General features: G+C 41.7%; 1 protein-coding gene across 1 annotated transcript in view; it reads left to right on the forward strand.

The window, feature by feature from the left end:
- The window catches only part of LOC117381229 (ras-associated and pleckstrin homology domains-containing protein 1), a 28,409-nt gene continuing 15,264 nt past the window's right edge, over positions 1-13,145 (forward strand). Inside the window, exons 1-2 of the mRNA XM_055228773.1 lie at positions 1-164; positions 9,281-9,367. The gene's annotated coding sequence lies outside the window, so the exon portion shown is untranslated. The remainder of the gene's footprint in view (positions 165-9,280; positions 9,368-13,145) is intronic.

Consider the following 13,145-nt stretch of genomic DNA (forward strand, 5'->3'; position numbering starts at 1 on the left):
CCATAGACTGTACTGACACCAGGGACCAAACATGAGCGCAAACATTCTCACTACATTTTTACATTTAACTACAAAATAATTCCCGAGTTTGGACCATCCTTTGCGGACACACGCCTGGTTGGCTCCTCGTTGGAACACGCGCCTCGCTTTGTTCGTAGACAGCGGTGAGTGCAGTTTATTTTCCGTTTGATTTGTGCTTTAATCCCGCAGATATTTGGCCATTTAAGACTCCGCCTGGAGCTTGGACGAGCGCGGATGGTCGGGTCTGTCTCGAGTTTGTCTCTCTGGAGAGGAATCCGCTGAGTAACGCTCGCTCCTAACGCGATAATTGTTTATTTTTCTGAATGAACCGTACGTGACTCCTCTCGGGCTTTGTGTGCTTGGGGTTTTCGCTGTGGATGGTTGTTTTAAGGAGCCCCTGATGTGGGCCAGGGGCAGATGGGGTTTGTCTCTCCTCGGCGTGGAAAAGCGGGGATGTGGCCGGGAAACACGCCGCGGCACGGGGCTGGCACGATTCCCACTCGAGGTGCTTTGTCTCGGGGTGGAAACGCGGTGTTGATGGAGGTGTTTGTTGGGCACAGGCGGAGGATGGGGACTGGATGTCGGCTCAGCTCCGCCCTGATCTCCGGGAGGGGGCTCGGATGTGCGATGGCCGCTGGGGTTGTTCTGGGAGCGCTCTCGTTGTGCGTAAAAGCGTTGGCGTTCTTTGGAGTAGCGGTTACATTCGCGGTTAGGTGTGTTATCTCTGGTCTAACGGTCCGGAGGCGAAGGTGGGGGTATGACAGAGAAACAGCCCGCTTTGGAACGCCTTTTTGTCAGGGAGAGATGCAAGGCTGTGGCGGTCAGAACAAGGGACACGCCAAAATATTAGGCACGGTCAATTGAAGGCCAGAGCAGCGACCAGGGCCAAACGGGGACTAAACCAAGACTAAACCAGAACTAAACCAGGACTAATGTGGACTAAACTCTGGATTTAGTGAAAGTAGGTCAATGCCAAAGCTAAACCTGGACTAAAACAGAACTAAACCATGACTAAACTAGGACTAAACCATGTCACAATCATATGGTCCAAAACCCAGGCTGAACATAAAATAAATAATATGGCTAAAATTTTGTAATACAGAGTTAAAATGTGATACAAATTTTGACACATTGGGACTAAACCAGCGAGTGAACCAGGACTAAATCAGGACTTCCTAACATGAACTAAATCAGAACAAAACTATGTATTAACATGAACTAAACCAGGGACTGAACCAGGAACTAAACCAGGATTAAACAAGGACTAAACCAGGACTAATCTGGGACTAAACTGTGTCTTAACATGGACTGAACCGGTCCTAAAACCAGGCCTAATCGAGGACTAAAATGTGTTGTCTTAACATGGACTAAACCAGTACTAAACCAGTACTAAACCAGTATTAGACCAGTACTAAACCAGTACTAATCTGTGTCTTAACATGGATTGACCAGGGACTAGAACAGGGACTAGACCAGGCCCTGCTCCTATTGTTTAGCTTAAAGACAGTTGCATGTGGAGGACTTGATCTCAGATTTCCTGGACACACACGGAGGACATGAGTGTGAGATCAGACGTACATGTGCCATTGCCAACTGTGAACAAAGGGTTAAATCTACAACACTGTTTCTGTCCCACTTTCTATTTTAGACAAAGTCATTCTCCATGTCAAACTCAAACTACTTAAAATAATTAGTGAAGTACATGAAATAAAGGATACTGCTATTACTATTACTACTATTATTGATGCTGCTACTACTGCTAGTATTACTAACACCTCTCCTATAATTCAAAACCTTTGTCCAGTTGATAGAAATATATTTTCTTTTGTAATAGGATGTATCTGGATGACTGAGGGATTACACAAACATTATTGCTAATACTATTGATAATTTCCTACTGGTGGAACAACAAAACCAGGACTAAACCCTGTCCAAACCAGATCAGGGACTAAACCAGGTCTACATCATGCATAGAATATGAGACAAGCTGAAACTGAGCCCGGCGACCTCGAGCCCGGCGACCTCGAGCCCGGCGACCTCGAGCCCGGCGACCTCGAGCCCGGCGACCTGAAGCCGGGAAGTTTGTGTTTTGAAATGAAACCACCTCAGGCCCAAAGCGCATCTTAAACACAACAGGCATAAACTGTGTCATATGAACCGCAATAACGGTGTGCTCTCACTCAAGCAGGGTTAAAGCCCTACTGTGGAACATTTCATCACAGTAGAACAGGGTTAAGACCCCTCTGCTTGACATTTCATCACATTTGAACAGGGTTACAGAAAGAAAAGGTAGTTTAGCAGAAAATAGAAGGTGTTAAAACTTGCAGGACTAAAACTAAAGAAAGACGTAACATGTAAAGATCATGTGCAGACAGAGACCCCTGTGCCGTGATTTGAGAACCCTTCACGTTTCTAACACAAACTCTCTGCAGAGGGGGTAGTGTCCTCATGACATTTCAGTGACTTTTACAGACTTAAGGAACAAAAACACAGAAAACTGTTTAAACCTGACACACCCAGACCTGGTTTAGTCCTGGTTTTGTTGCTGTTTTTTCTTTGGTTAAGACCTGGTTTGAATTTATATTTATTCAAAGTTGTTCAGCAGTTACTTGTGAGATAAATAACAGTTACATAACACATTTGGATCATTTTTGTTTTAAGGAACCAATGCAGATTTTAGTGGTTGCACTGATATCGGTTATTGGCAGATGCTTAAATCTATAGTATCTGAATCAGGATTGGAACTGCAAAGCTGGATCAGTGCATTCCTATTTTAGACTCGGTGTTGTCCTGGTTTAGACCTGGTTTAAACCTGCTTCAGATCTGGTTTAGCCCCGGTTTAGTCCCTGGATTTTCTCTGGTTTCTAGTTTAGACCTGGTTTAGTCCTAGTTTAGTCCCTGGTTTAGGCTCTGTTTCGACCTGGTTTAGACCCTTGTATTTTACACCTGATCTGATGTTGGTATTTTATTGCTTTGCTGTAGATCTGTGGAGAGGCGAGCTGAGGCAGTACGATACAGTAGCAAAACTACTCTAATGAAATAGGTTGTCAGTAGATAACTTTGATGTCATACTGTGAAACACTCCAGGCACTGTAATAACATCTCCATGGAAACGAGCAGGTGGCAGATTCTTCGCCAGGAAAATTGCGCAGTGTAGCTTTTTCATCATTCCACCATTGGAAAACTGCAGCAGACTCCATGACCATAAATCAGCTTGTATACTTTTGTATACCGGTAACCCCATAGAAAACATGGAATCGTATATTATCATTATTACGGTTCAGTTTTGGCTTCAATTCAACACAATAAACCAGAGTCAGAGTTACAGTTCAGACAGAGGAACAATTCAGTCTATTTTATTTACAACCGGGATAGTGGTTTAAAGCCTTTCACCTCGTTTCATACAAAAACACTGTAAGCTTTTATATTTAAGAGTACAAAGTGGTATTTCATTTACCTCTTGAGCCAGAACCAAGCGCTTTGACACCCGATTCCAGAGGGCGTTATTGACAGGTTGATTAACCAATCAGAGAAATGCATGCTTCGTTCAGATCAAAACAAACATGGTGGCTTAGGAGTAAAAAAAGGAAGAGAAAAAAAGGACTAGGAAACAGCAGATTTGTGCAGAATTAACAATCTAAGCCCCAAACTCATTTTCATCTCAGGTATTGGAAGTGACAGATTTAGTTCTGTTGGTTTTTAATCTCTGTGGTAGAAAAGACTGGCTGCTCAAGAAAGTATTTAATCATCCATAGTAGAGCTGGAAGATGCATAGTATCGCAGTTGATCCTTTGGAGATTTGCAAAATTAGAATATCGAATGCATTTTCAATAATTTATTAAAAGGGGATGGGGACAAATCCATCATGATTTTCTGCCTTATATTGTATAGTCTTTTCAGATACAAAATAAAATGGCTTTCAGTGTCAGTTTGGATTTTCTGAACATAAACAATACATTTAATCAGCGCCATTTAACACAAAAAAATTGGTAACATTTTCATCCTTAAGCCTTGCGTCTGCTCCAAACCACATGCTTTTACTGACAGTGGGTTGACTGTAGACGTCTCCATTAAAAACACTCAACTGAGCTCTGACCATTAGAAAGGACTGAATCTTTATTAACTGCCCAGCCTTATTTGAATCTCTTCTAAGACTTCAACAGAGACATAACACTATAGTTTACACAATAATATAATATAGTTCTAGGGTTGTCAAAAATATCCTTTCCTAAATAGCTGTAGAATGATGTTGAGCTGTATCAGAACAAGTATAAGACACATAGACTAGTACACACCCATGGACCACTATGAACCTACCTGGACACTGAGGGATTACACAGATATAAGGCCACATGGAAATATATTCTTTTTTTTTTTTTAAAGTACGTACTTAAGTATTTAATGTTGAAAATCACATTCTGTTGTCTAAAGAGTTTAAAACATGGCTGTTTCTCAGATAGACAAGTGTAATGGTGGACAGTGGATCAGAGCTGGACTGTGGCCTGTTTATGCCTCCTCACATCAGAATCACGCGGAGAGAATGGAGCGTCTCTCAACACTTTTACAATGCTCTTGATCTATTTCAGAACTACACAAGACTTAAGGCTGCAACTAACCATTATTAGCCAAACGATTATTTCTATTTTACATTGTTACATTTTAACCAAATAAATGCTGAATATGGCAGTGATTCCCATTAATACAGGAGAGTATGGTGGCCCCGTTCAAAAACACCCTAGACAATATTGATATAAAATAATTAGACTGTTACTCATTTTGTTACCATAAACTTATGAAAGAGACTACACTTGTCAAAAATTAAATGTATGTTAAAGATTAAATCAGACCTATTCTGCCAATGGACTTTTCAGAGCTTTTAACTGTTATAGTAGTTTTCTTCTCATTGATCCTCTGAAGGTGCATTTGGAGTGATTCATGCATGTTTGAGTAATCTTTAATCTCTTATTTTGAAATCGCCATATTGCTGATCAACCCCCCTTTTCACCTCCACAGATACAGACCCACTGTGACATGTGCACTTTATTCTCCAATTTATTTTCTTAATCAGCAGTGTTGCATCTTCCTTTTGATACAAATGAAAAAATAAAGTGCTGTTTGTCATCACATCTACGGCAACGTCCGCTCCTAATTGGGCACCACGGTTTTCTAACACGGAAATAAGCGGACATGTTTCTTTTATGAACTTGTTTTAGATCAATATTGTGATTTAAAATGTCCAAATTATGACATGATGATCCGCTGTTGTCGTAGATTAATAGGGCCAAAAATATAATCTTGATTTTATGATTTTAATGGAAGTCAGACCTGGGACTGCTGGTGTTTCAACCAGGAGAAGCTATTTACATCTTCATTCTTATTTGAATGTGAATACTTTTACAATTGGAATGAGATTATATTTTACATGGCTAATTAACTGCACAATACCCCTGCTTTTCAAGTAAGATAGTCAGATGTAAACTTGTTTCTTAATTCTCGATTTCACCGTTTTTGCAATTTTTCAAAGTGTCAATGATGAAAAACATGAATTAATCAAAGGGAATTTGATTAATTGCCCAGCCCTAGACTATAACTCATGAGCAGACGCAACCACAATACACAAATGTCTTTAGGCCCCGCGTTTAGGCCCCACATAGTCCAGATAACAGTTTGTTGATTGAATAAGAGTGCAGTGGTCCCTGGTTTATCGGGGGGGGTTCTAAAAATAACCTGCAATAGGTGAAATCTGCAAAGTAGTCAGCTTTATTATTTCCCATTATTATATAAGTTTTAAGGCTGTAAAACCCCTCACCACACACTTTATACACTTTTCTCAGATAGGCATTAACATTTTCACACATTTGTCTCTTGTTTAATTACTCTCTTTAGTGACTCTCATGTATTTCACAGTTCCTCGTCCTGGCACAGCTCCGCTGTAGTGTCGATTGAAGATTTATGTAAATTTGTGTGAACACATTCTGTACTGTACAGGAGGCACGGCACGGAGGAGACTGATTGACAATGGCTGTAGACTGATCAGGACTCAGAACACAATGCACGTTCATACACTGTAAAAAAGCATGTAAAATTGCACAAAAAAATCTGCGAGACCCGAAAGGTGAACCGCGATATAGCGAGGGACCACAGTACACCGAAATATATCATGATCACAGTTCTATGCCCACAAGTTTCCTGCTTGAGTGATAGTACACTGTTACTGTGGTTCATATGACACCGTTTGAGATGTGCTTTGGGCCTGAGGCAATTTCATTTAAAAACAACTACCTGCTTTAGTCTTTGGCCTAGTCCAGACTCTATCCAGACTCTATCCATGAACCTGGTTTAGTCAAATTGAAATCGCAATTTGTACTACTAATTCACAAACAACAAAATCTCCTGTCTTATTTTGCATAAAAGCTGCTATGCCTGTAGTTTAGGTCTGTGCAAACCTGTTCTGAAATGTGATTCTTGTATTAGTTTGTCACTTCAAATTTCAGTCTTTCTGTCAGGTCTTCTGGACATGTTTAAAATGTGAACTTTGAACATCTTATTTTTAAAACAGATTTTCATTTCCTAAATAATTCAGACCTATTGTAGATCTCTTCGTTAAAAAGACCTAACTGACCATTACAAACTACTCTATCTCTGATCAAATGTGATTAATTGTCCCACCCTCATTAGCCTGTCCCTCTCACGTCTAATTCTCAGTTTTGCAGCCGCAGCAGATCCAAAGCTTTCCACCTTATTAAAACTCTGCGACGCAAACATAAATATACTGTAACACTGAGAGCATCTGGCAAATCAGGACTAAACTGGAGACTGAGCCGGAGACTGAGATAGGGATGTTGGCCACACGCATAGGGCATCTGGCACACGCATAGTTCATCTGACACACAGGGAGGGCATCTGACACACAGGGTTAGCAGTGTTTTCTCCTATTTTGACGCCCGACCCGCCCTTAGATCCACCCTGCTCTGCACACATGGTCCACTGTCCAAACGCTCCACTGTGGACCCTACCAGATCTGTAGCAGGCGTGTCAACTTCCTGTCTGCACAAGGAAGTCCCGATTATGTCATAAAGAGAGAAAAAGATGGGATTGTACTCCCAAATGTCAGTGAGGTCATAGAATATAAAAGTCCCAGGTTCAGTCACTGGTTCAGTCCTTGTTTAGTCCTGGTTTAATCCTGTTTCTTCCTGTTTTAGTCCCTGGTTTAGTCCTGGTTCATTTCTGGTGTAGCCACTCTTGGACAGGTTTAAAATGGTCAATATTTGTTAGAAGTTGTATATTTTGTGTGTTGGTTCTGTCCCTATGGCGATGAAGTCAGATATGTGTGTGTGGTGGCGTCTTGCTAAACCACATCATCTGACCTCCTCTTACAAAATGTTTCTGTATTTGGATTTGAAGCACAGACTCAAACTCAGACTCTGATACTGGCTCTGCTTTCAACACTGTTTACCTGAGGCCTGTTGCCTAAGGTCAGTTTTAAGTCCAGGGATCATTTGCGCAAAGAATGAGTTTCGTGTTTGGTTTAGTTCCGTGTGAATCACCATGGTAACAGACTAGTGCTGTCATGATACTAAAAGTTCAAACTCTTATTTCAATACTATGGAATAGATTCGACACTCAATACCAATTCTGATACCACGATGATAATAAAAAACACTTGAACCCATGAGATATTTGAATAATTGTGGTTTCTGGAGTGTCTTCTTGGGATTTTGTGTATGAATGTGTGTGGACATTTTTGTAGAGCACAGAGAAGCAAGTGTCTGAACAAATGTTTACAGCAACTGCCAGACTCAGCTGCCACAGCTGTGAGTCCTGGTTTAGTCTCTGGTTTGGTCCTTGGTTCAGTCCTTGGTTTAGTCTCTGGCTAAGTCTCAGTTTTAGTCCTGGTTTAGTCCCTAGTTTACTCCCTGACTTAGTCCTTGATTTAGTCCTTGATTTAGTCCTTGGTTTAGTTTGATTTGGTCTATGCTTTAGTCCCTGCTTTAGTCCTCGCTTTAGTCCTCGCTTTAGTCCTCGCTTTAGTCCTTTCTTTCATGCTTATTTTTAGCTGTTTGTGTATATGGTTTGATCCTAATTCAGCCCCAGACGGAGGCACGGGAGCAGATGTATACTCTCACTGATTCAGATGAGTTTAAATCATGACTCAGCTGTTTAAAAAAAGCTGAGCTCATGTTGAACACTTTAAACACAGGCTTTAGTGAGTCAGGATCACACCAAACCAGGTTCAAATTATGAGCTGGGCTGAGGTCATGCTCCTCATAGTATGAACGTGATGTGAAGGAACGATGGAGTCAACATTCCTTGGGGGTGTGAGGCTAACTGGAGGCACCTCTCTGTCTGAAGCTCTGTTACTCTAGGTCTAGACTTTAATTTGAGTTTTGTTTTTAACACAGTCTGACCGTAAATAACTGACTTAGGTGGAAATACAACAGGTGAGCTGATTTGTGCTGTTAAACAAGTCCTGCCCAGATAACATTACAGTCACAGGCTAGTTAGCATTAGCCAACAGTTTTTCAGTTTGTCACTTTCACCTTTTTGTTGAAAGTATTGCGACTTCATGGTAACTGCTTAACATTCCATCACAGAGATACATGCAGAAACCCCCAATGTGAAGTCTCTGACCACTGCCAACATGCAGTAATATGAAGCGCTTTGTTCTAGAACGTGATCCTTTGTCCACAAGAACTCAGGAAATCTGTAGTCCTGCAGTCGACAAATGAAATTCTTGGTCGACTAAAGACATGCCCTGCCCATTGATTGGTCGACTGAAAAGGGGGGCGTGGCAAAAGCGCTCAAAACTATAAGTTATCTCTGTGTATCTGACCCAAACTGCACTCGCAACGTGACACCTGCAAGGGGAGTTCATGCAAAAACTACTATTTATGCAGCCAAACTAGTAGGAAACAGTGTATTTATATAAAGACAGATTAAATTTATGAATCATGAGTTTAATCTGCCTTTTTACAGATAAATACCACAAGTATACCAAATCTTCAGCTCACTCACTCAGTCTCTTCTTCTTTCCGCTGTTGTCCCATAGAAATCCTCATCATCGAAATAAAATGATGAGTTGAATAATACACAGTTTGGTCGACTAACACACCATCGACCATTTAATTGACTAAACGTTTCAAACCAAATGTTGAAGTTGTAGTAAAAGATAATGCTGTTTCTCCACACACTGTCTGTGTTTGGAATCTGCTTTTAATTAAAAGATTTTGTAGTTAATCCTCATCTTTTCTCTCTCCAGCTGTTGATACTCCTGCTAGTACTACTGCTACTGTAACGGATTAACCCAGAGGACCAGAGCTACAGCTACAGAAGAAACGATTTGAGGGTGAGACAGAATAAAGTTACACATTGATTAACTGTGAAATTACACTGGTTTAGTCCTGGTTTAGTCCTGGTTTAGTCCTGGTTTAGTCCTGGTTTAGTCCTGGTTTAGTCCTGGTTTAGTCCTGGTTTAGTCCTGGTTTAGTCCTGGTTTAGTCCTGGTTTAGTCCTGGTTTGGTCCAGTGGCATTTGAATGTGTATGTGTTTTTACCGGGGATTAAATCAGGGCTAAACCAGGACTATATTGAGGTCTTTTTGGTGAACAGGCAGGAAGCTGGTCTACATGTGTCTGGGGTCATTCTGAGGTCAAAGGTCAAAGGGGTCCGACATTATGAAAGCAAAACTAACTCAACCATCACAACACGCTTCCACTGGAAATACAAAATGATTTAAACCTAGATTCTCTTTAAACCAGGTATTTTACCTCACTCCGAATAAATCAAGCATCTTGAGTTAAAGAGAGGGTATTTTACTCCTAAATCTGTTATGTGTTAGCCATTAATACCCCATAGAGCATCATCTTAGCTTTTATTGTTATGTTTTGGGTGAATATCATATTAATTCGGGCTTCATAGTGATGTCACAATACATTCAGAATGCACCTCACTCATGAGACTATTATTCACATCTGATCAATTTTGTGAAGTTGTAGTGTACAGTTTTGTATCATGTTTTTGTATATTTATGGAGGATTGTTGTGTGGGAGCAGGGGTGACATAGGCTTGCTGGTTGAGCATCAATTCAATTCATTTTATTTTTGTAACGCCCAAAATCACAACAACAGTTGTCTCGAAGGGCGTTCTGGGCATCACACAGGATCTTGCTGTGAACGGCAAGGAGCGTTCAAATGGGCCCGGGAGAGATTGCTAGATGATTCAAACATGCATGGATGACATTTAAAACTCTCTTCAGGCATGTTTTTGATGAGGGAACAACATTATAACATGGTAGAAAGCTCCAAAAAAGTCTATTTTGCAAAGTGACTTTTGCCTGAGGCAGTTCAAAGTGTTTTCTTCAAACATAATGCAAATGTGTTCTGAGCCTGCATGAGTTTAGAACTGGTTTATCCACAAATTGCTCATATTTCAAATGGAAAAATCAGGACAAATTGAGAGCTAAACTAGGACTAGGCCAGGGACTAGGCCAGGGACTAGGCCAGGGACTAGGCCAGGGACTAGGCCAGGGACTAGGCCAGGGACTAGGCCAGGGACTAGGCCAGGGACTAGGCCAGGGACTAGGCCAGGGACTAGGCCAGGGACTAGGCCAGGGACTAGGCCAGGGACGATATTAAATTTTAGAGTCACGATTATTGTGGCCAAAATTATCGCGATAATTATTAACTTGTAGGGATGAGACGATACAAAATTTTAGACTCACGATTATCGTGGCCAAAATAATCGCGATTAACGATATTATCGTGATAATTATTAACCTGTTAACGTTCCGACGGCCCGGGCCTACTTTACAGCAATGTACATACACTTCTGCGTCACCCGCACAAACAATCTACACATCAAATGAAAGCTGCGGCGCTTGTCTTTCTGGATATGCAAACCATTTTCACCTGCAATCACCACAGTGCTGACAGAAAAGACGTTTGTACGTCTCTTACTAGAAAAGTCACAAAGTGTGAATCTGGACTTCACTTACCATTGAGCACTCTGTGTGAATATGTTGATGTTTGACAGAACCAAAGTTGGTCTCTTTTGTTCCGTAAAGGTCCAGAGAATATAATCCAGTCAAGAAATTATGTCCACAAAATAAGATCCTCCATGTCCAATCTGCTGCAGGAAAGTACTCCAAATATGAAATCTGCTCTGTCACTTCTTTGCATTTCTTTTGTCGATTTCAGTCATAATAAACTTCTGACGGCACCAACTTTGTTCCCCAGTGCTAAACACACGCGTTAGCTTGTGATTGACACCAGTGTTGGCCAATAAGGTGGGGGTTGTGGGTTACTGAGGCCGCAGACAGCGAATCAGTGCTACAGATGACTGAATGTTTACGCCCCACTCTTCCCCTTGTAGAATCAACCAATTACATCACAGACATTTAGTGACGTTTTCCCCTTACAGCCAATGAGCAGTGGGACAGGATGATGTATCACATGCCATGGTTAAACCACGGGTACGTCCGTAAACAGACGTACCCGGAAGAAAATGTGTACTCCTCAATGCCATGCTGTCGAATTGGACCAGTCCTTGTTGCGCCGGAAGTGACGCGAGTGCCCGTTGACGAACATTAAATTTTTTAAATTAAGGCACTTTGGTGAATTGGGAAACGAGTGGATGCAGAAATGTGTGCATAATGGCGCATTTTACACACTGTTGTTTTGCGTTTTAAACATGACAAAACGGACAAACCAAAGGGAGTACGTGATTGAGGACAGTGTGGATGTTTGTACAAGTTAAACTAGAGGCATCTCGGACCTGGAGCGGTTCATGGCAAAGAGTAAAGATCCCACAGTGGACTCAGGAGTAAATGACCTTATTTTTTGATGGATTGGATGCTGTTCTCAATCGGTAAGCGTGGTTTATTCTGCTATTGACTTAATTGTAGGTAAAATATACCGTGGATAATCGTTAGCATTGCTTCTGTGCACATGCGCTCTGGCACATTTGTGTTCAGCTGTATGAATTAGACTTAATTTGTCTATTGTTTAAAAGGTGTTTTATTCTGCAGTTTGCATTATTGTAGGTAAAAATCTAAGATGTATACACATTAGCGTCTCATCTGTGCGCAAGGGTGAGGTGCGCACTGGCACGTTGCTATGGAGCGTTACGGATCAGACTTTGTTATTGTTGATATCTGGCAGAATATAGTTCAGATAGAGATAAGCACAGAAGCTAACAAGTGTCATTGCTATGACAGAGTGGGCAAACACCAGAACTAACATCTAAACGTTGTATTGGAACTGGAAACATGAGGCAGTGTGGTGCCGTAAAGGCGATTATAATCGTGCGCGATGATCACGATTATTAAAAAATGCCACGAACGATTAATTGTGGACCTTTTTATTTCAATTAACGATATTATCATATATTGTCCCATCCCTACCAGGGACTAGGCCGGGGGACTAGGCCGGGGGACTAGGCCGGGGGACTAGGCCGGGGGACTAGGCCGGGGGACTAGGCCGGGGGACTAGGCCGGGGGGACTAGAGGAGCAGCTGGAAGTTCAGACAAAGGCTCTTTTCTTCACCTCATGTTTCAGAATGAACATGTGTTTAAGAAGACATGTGTGAGTGAGCAAGGGTTAAAAAAGAGAGAGAGATGGAGGGAGAGAGGGAGGGGGAGAAAATAGAATGACACAAACAGCAGCTTCAGCAGAGGAGAGAGGCAGAAAGAAAGAAGTAGAGGGGCAGAGCAGGGGGTAAGAAGTGTCATCTTAATGGGAGAGAGTGAGGAGAGAGAAAGATAAGAAGAGAGGAGCAAACAAGGGAAAAATGGAGAGAAGGAGGGGAGCAGAGAGGGAGAGGAATGATCCAAACAACAGCTGGTGCACAGGGCATGAATGAAAAGTGCTGTGTTCCAGGTGATCGTCTGGTCCAGTTCCTGTTCAGTGGAGCAGGTGCAGAGCGAAGGGTCTATTTCTTGAAGTGTCTCATGGAGTTCCAGGAAGTAGCCATATCCCCAAACAATAAAATAAATTAAAACTGATGTACTTTAATTGTACTACCAGGTTTGATGCTAAGCCAGGGGTCGATGCAGGGGCGGAGGCAGGGGCCAAGGCAGGGACCTTTTATATTATTTATTTTCTAATAACTAACCTCTGGATTGACTCT

This window comes from Periophthalmus magnuspinnatus, chromosome 2 (assembly GCF_009829125.3).
Source record: "Periophthalmus magnuspinnatus isolate fPerMag1 chromosome 2, fPerMag1.2.pri, whole genome shotgun sequence".
Classification (NCBI taxonomy): domain Eukaryota; kingdom Metazoa; phylum Chordata; class Actinopteri; order Gobiiformes; family Gobiidae; genus Periophthalmus; species Periophthalmus magnuspinnatus.